This window comes from Siphateles boraxobius, unplaced genomic scaffold (assembly GCF_051911475.1).
Source record: "Siphateles boraxobius isolate OS27281-9 unplaced genomic scaffold, OSU_SipBor_1 53, whole genome shotgun sequence".
Classification (NCBI taxonomy): domain Eukaryota; kingdom Metazoa; phylum Chordata; class Actinopteri; order Cypriniformes; family Leuciscidae; genus Siphateles; species Siphateles boraxobius.
Window position 1 is genome coordinate 9732521 of NW_027509175.1, and position 6647 is coordinate 9739167.

Here is a 6647-nt window from a genome sequence, read left to right on the forward strand (position 1 = left end):
GTGAGCAACAGCCTAAAATGTAAGTTCACTTTTAAAAAATGGCACCTTACAGTCTTATATATCATCATGGTGAACTTTATAGTTATCTGGTTTGGTAGCTACCATTGTTTGGATTAGTGAGAAGTGCAGTATTCAGATGGAATTCATCGATGAAGGTTATTTCTCAAATCATGCCAGTTAAATGTTATTCTGCAGCACAATAATGTGTTTATCCTTCTGATGTTGAAGATATCATCACACATCCAAACGGCTTTATCAGTTATGGCATTCTGATGCCCAGTGTGTGGAAACAGCCTCACTCTGGACTGTTAGTTGTTTGAGTAGATCGGTCTACTGTGATCAGTAGTGTGGAAAAGAGGCTAATAAATGAGCCGGCTCAAGGAGCCATTGATCCCACACACCACAGACTTATTTTCACATTAATTACATTAAGCACAGCTTGGCAGTTCAACACTGTGGGAGGCAAACAGCTCTCGTGCTGTACACATTTTCATCAGCCTCTCGCAGGTAAGAGTGTGCTGGTGTGGAACCAACTGCTCTGTTGCCTGCGATGCAGAGCTGGCAGACATTAGTCGGGCCCAGAGGTGGAAAGTAACGAATTACATTTACTCGCGTTACGTAATTGAGTCGTTTTTTGGTGTGCTTCTACTTTTTTTAAGTAGTTTTTAAAATCTGTAATTTTACTTTTACTTAAGTACGTTTTGTTTGAAGTATTGTACTTCGCTACATTTGAAATCATATCCGTTACTAAGTAAAAAATAATACAAGGGAGAAAAAAAATCACACTCCGGAAACTACTGCATTGATTGAAGGGCGGGAGAAGAAACGCGCAAAAAAGGTGACGTAAACCCAGCTGAAGCTGAAAGCAAAGCGCAATCGAATTCTTATGAAGCGAATTATGGCCAGTATGGAAATACTTTGGATGTAGAAAAAAGTGTGATTGTCCTCGAGGAGATATCCAATTTGCAAAAAAATGTGGACACAAAGTGGCTGCAAAAGGAGGACACTTAGGACACCATCCCTCCTGCAGATAAAGGTTTGTCCCGATTATAACTTAAGGCGCACGATTTACGTGATGCAGAGGGAATCCCGGAATCCAGTCATGAAAATGGAATTTACATAACGCAGATGTCACATAGCCTAGGCTAAAACACGCAAAATGATGGATGGATGAATACATGGAAAGTAGAACTGTGCAATAAATCCAATCGCGACATGGTCTGAATATTTAAGTGCAAAAATACTGCTGTGTAAATATATAAGCTGCTTGTTCTGCGTTTCTGTGTGAATCAGTGTGAATGAGCTGCTCTGCTTGGTCTAAGTTACTACATAGGCTACTCAAGTACGCGTGGTGTTTTCAGCGTCTCACAAACAATTTGAGGACATGAATACATGAACATTTTCAGAGCTGCTCTGAGAGAACGCCTATTGAGCATTTTCACCATTTTATGTGAGAAAAAACATTGTCAATTACACTTTGAAACAGGTCTTCACTAAAACCCGTCAAAATAAAAGTTTGGTTTAACTAGGAGAAATTATGACAGAAATGTATTACTATTGTAGGCATACAATAGAACATACTCATCAAAATAATAATAATAATAACAATAACAATAATAATACAATTTATTTAAACATTATATGCACAATATATTTTGTGTCCATTGTTTAATTAGTAAATCTGTTTTTGCAGCTCTTCCCCCAAAAATAAAAGGACACAAGTTTAAATTTTCATTTGATTACCACCGTTTTTGATAATATATTTGGATTAAATCATAAAAAGAAACATTCATTTTCTGAATAAATACATTTCATAGGACTACATTATTCTTAAACATTTTAATAAATTATTAATGTTAAAAATAAGTTGTTAATCTACAGTAATTTCTTGATGTCAAAAAAATTATAATTTATTGAATTTAATTGATTCGTTTTATTGAAATTTTAATAAAAAAAACAAACAAATGGTTTCAAGTTTGTTATAATAAAAGCATTCGTTCAACCCCCAAAAAACCTGTTTTCTTTAATTTAATTGTCATTTTAACTGATGATAATAATAATAACCATAATTTAATAATACCTTTTATTTATTTAATAATTGATTAATACTGTAAACCGTGATATTTTCTGAGACGTTATCATACTGTGAAAATCTCATACCATTACAACCCTACGCGGGAGAGCCCCCCACCCCACCACGCTGTTAAAAAAGTAACTCAGTAACTTTTACTTGAGTAAATTTTAAATGAGCTACTTTTTACTTTTTCTTGAGTAGATTTTTAGACCGGTAATTTTACTTAAGTAAAATTTCATTGAAGTAGTAGTACTTTTACTTGAGTAGAATATTTTAGTACTCTTTCCACCTCTGGTCGGGCCTAAGTTGTTTCTGACATGGATCTCTCTTAAATACTGTATGTGATTACAAATTTAGTTCTATTTTAGCATCTCAAAATAATACTGTACGTAGACGGAACTACTTTCCAAAAAAAGGGAAGTGGTCAGAGAAGGTTTTTATAGAAATAGTAGAGCTAAACATGAACAATTCCTTGCTTTGTTTTATCATGGCTTGTCTGTGTAAATTGACATTCACTTGAATGAAAAACACAAGAATGGACATTCTGATTAAGATCTCATTTTGTGTTTCACAGAAAACACAATTATAACAAAATTATAAATAAATTATAACAAAGGTTTAATTTTGAAGTGAATAATCCTTTAAAGTCCAAGCCATTGAACATCAGAAAACACATTTAAAGTGCATCTATTATGCTATTTAAATATTCCTAATTTTGTTTTCGAGGTATAATAGGTTTACATGCATCAGAGTAAAAAAACACACAAAAAAACCACACTAAATTTCTCATAATATACATTGCAGCATCATCTCTTTTCTCACAGTGTCTGAAACGATTCGATCAATGATCCAGTCTCAGTGGTCTACCGCTTACAACGTGTAAAAAAAACAAAAAACTTTACCATATCTGATTTTCAGCTCCGGAGGCTTCTTCAGCACTTATACAAGATATGAACAGTAATGATGGTGTTGGTTTTACTTTGATCTGGGAGACTTTGCAGACCTTTTTCATTCATAAACAGCTATATTACACACTGCATGAAAGGTAATTTTGATAAACTTTTCATTTCTCTAGCTATAAAGGCAAAATTCTTATGTAACCAAATGAAAGGTTATTGAGAATTTATTAGAATAATGCCTGTACTGAGATACAAATAAAAAAATAAAAAATACAGTATAGTTCCTTAATCTTGAGGGGAAAAGCCTGATGTTAAACTTGAAGGAGAATAATGTACAAGAGCAATTTACATTTTAAATTTCAATCTGTTTTTTTTCTTCTTTTTTTCTGTATATGCCATTTTTGTGGTCTATAATTATACTGATGGATTTCAGATAAACCTGAACCTAAATGGCACATGAAACAACAAAACCAAGACTGACTCGATCTTGATCAGAAAAGGCTTAAAGGGTTAGTTCACCCAAAAATGAAAATTAAGTCATTAATTACTCACCCCCATGCTGTACCAACCCCGTAAGACCTTCGTTCATCTTCGGAACACAAATGAAGATATTTTTGATTAAATCTGAGAGGTGGATCACTGCTACATAGGCTGCCAGAGGGAATGAAACTTGACGGCCCAGAAAGTCATTAAAGAACATGTTTAAATATTCCATGTGCCTACAGTGGCTCAACTATAAGTTTATCAAGCGACGAGACTACTTTTTTCCCGAAAAAAACCCCATAAATAACGACTTTATTCGACTATTCCTTTTCTTCCTTGTGGGCCTGAGACGAGAGTTCAAGAGATTTCCACGACGCATGCGCGAGAACTGAGAAGAGGACGTTCTTCTTCTAATACTTCTTGTTCAGTTCTCGCGCATGCGTCGTGGAAATCTCTTGAACTCTCGTCTCAGGCCCACAAGGAAGAAAAGGAGTAGTCGAATAAAGTCGTTATTTATGTTTTTTTTTTTCGGAAAAAAAGTATTCTCGTCGCTTGATAAACTTATAGTTGAGCCACTGTAGGCACATGGAATATTTAAACATGTTCTTTAATGACTTTCTGGGCCGTCAAGTTTCATTCCCTCTGGCAGCCTATGTAGCAGTGATCCACCTCTCAGATTTAATCAAAAATATCTTCATTTGTGTTTCGAAGATGAACGAAGGTCTTACGGGGTTGGTACAGCATGGGGGTGAGTAATTAATGACTTAATTTTCATTTTTGGGTGAACTAACCCTTTAAAAACTAATCAGACGTTATGCTGAATAGTCGTAAACGTAAATAAACGTTTGGCTGCGTAATTTGAACCTGTGTTCTCAGGAGAACTGTCCCTGTGGCTAATGTGCAACTTTAATTAATATTGTTGATCCATTAACAATATCACTAATCATTTAAGTAGTCATTTGGCAAGCATATTTATTTAATCATAATTTATGTGAAAAAAAAAGTGACTGTTGTGTAAATAAATACAAACACGAACACATACTTGAATAAAACAAGATGCAGCTCATAAGAGCTTGATATTAGCGCTACTGGTTTGAGATGTGTGAAGTTCATACAAAGTTCATTTATAACTTTCCTGCGTTAAAAACAGTCAATAAAGAAATGTGCATAAAGGGACAAACAGAGTCAGTTCAATGAATGTGTTTCAATATCAACAAGTAGGCTTTCTCCAGTTGCAAATGTTTTAATGAGCAATACATTGTGTATGGGGTGTATGGCAAATGTGGCTTTAAATGGAAGATGCAGACACAGTCCTCATGAACAGAGTAATTTCTTTTCTTTATTGCTTTGAGTTTTCATTATAAAAATGCTGCTTCACCCCATTAGCCATTTGGCACAATCATGAGCCTGTGTTTGCAGTGACAAAAAAGCTTTTAACAACGACACATAGTTCATTTCGGTGTATTATGTTTGTCTTTATCAGACTAATGAATGTTGTCTACAGAGGGAAAACAAATACTGCATGTCTATTGACTCAATGGATGGGTTGTGTGCAAATTAATTTAATAGATGAATATATTTTTACTCTGTAACGCACAATGAGCATATAATTTATTGAATATGATCAGAATGGAAGTGACGTCATTTAGACCTTTTCTACAGCAATGGTGGGAAGACTAGTAAATAAACTCTTACTCACTGCATTTAGTCCAAAAATAGCTGTCCCTACTGAGGGATAGTTTAATTTAGGCCAAATGTGTAAGCCGTTATCCATTTTTAATTGTAATTTTGTTTGTCTATTTTGATGTTTTTTATTTATTTATTTTTTATTAAATTCAGTATTTTAAAATTAATATTGCACGTAATCACATATGCGGCATCGGTTGACATCCACTATGACACATTATATGAGATAAAAAGAACGATTCTTGCATACTTGCAACCATTGTAGTTAGCAAATCACCAAGACATCCTAGGTCAAACGTATGTTTCCAAAATCGGGCTGATATTGTGTAGTAGTATGAACCCAGCATTCTGGTTTACAGGTCCTATATTTTATATCATATTCATGGACTCTTTTTAAGAAAATATAGCATTGCATTTTACTCATGTTTGAGGAAGTTTTTCCAATAAGTAATATTATTATGTTTCATTTATGTTTATGTAGTTTGGTCTAATCAGATTGACATTCTTGATTCTTTTGGACAGTGTAGCAAGCATTTTATTTCCCTGTGTCCATTTGTGTGCAATACACTCTATGTGCTCAGTCTGGCGGTAAGAGGTGTGTATATCTTGCATTGATAGTGTAATGGTATTCTCTGGAGAGCTGTGTGTCAAGCTTGTGGAATGAAGGTCGAATTCCCCGCCTCCCAAAACAACAAGGCAAAGTCACAAATGAAATGAGATCTGACAATCTTTCTGCATAACAACCTAATGTGTCAGTTGTCGTAGCCCTGCTCGATGTCCACCATGTTCTAGAAAGTACAAGCTCAGCACTATAAACTGCTGTTCCATGTGTCAAATGCCATATCGGCTGTGCTTCCTGAATTCCAGGACAAATGAGTTTTTGGACAACAAAGCTCAGAAGTCCTGGATGTTTGACATTGGGAAATTACAATGATGTTAAAATACGTAAAGAGGTTTAAATAAATAAATATTTGCAATTTAATCTAAAAATGTATTTGGCTTTTGACGCAACCTCCATTAGGCTGGAAATGGTTTCAAAACAGCTGACAGAACCAAGTAATAATATCAATTGATTAATTTCTTTGTTAAACATTAATTGCAGCAAAGTATATCTGAGTAAACCATTTAAACAGTGCATTATTTCTCTTATGTTGTGAAAACCGGGGACATTTGAGGTCCACACAAACTGCAAGGTCAAGTAAACTATCAGTCAAAAGTTTGGACTTGTCTACATATTTGTTTTATTACTAATTTCCACATGCTAGGTAGTAAAGCCATCAAGACTACAAAAATTAAATACATATGGAAGTATTTGAATTATGTAGTGACAAAAGGTAAAGTAACTTACCACAGTAAGTATTTTAGCCTTTGTCAAGGTGCATACTGAATTATTTTTAGACAGTATTGAAGAATTTTACTTATATGATGTGTTAATTTTGTCTAACTAATTACAGTCACAGGTGATCTGTGTTCTTTGTATGTTTGGGTGGTTTTGCACTTGTTTA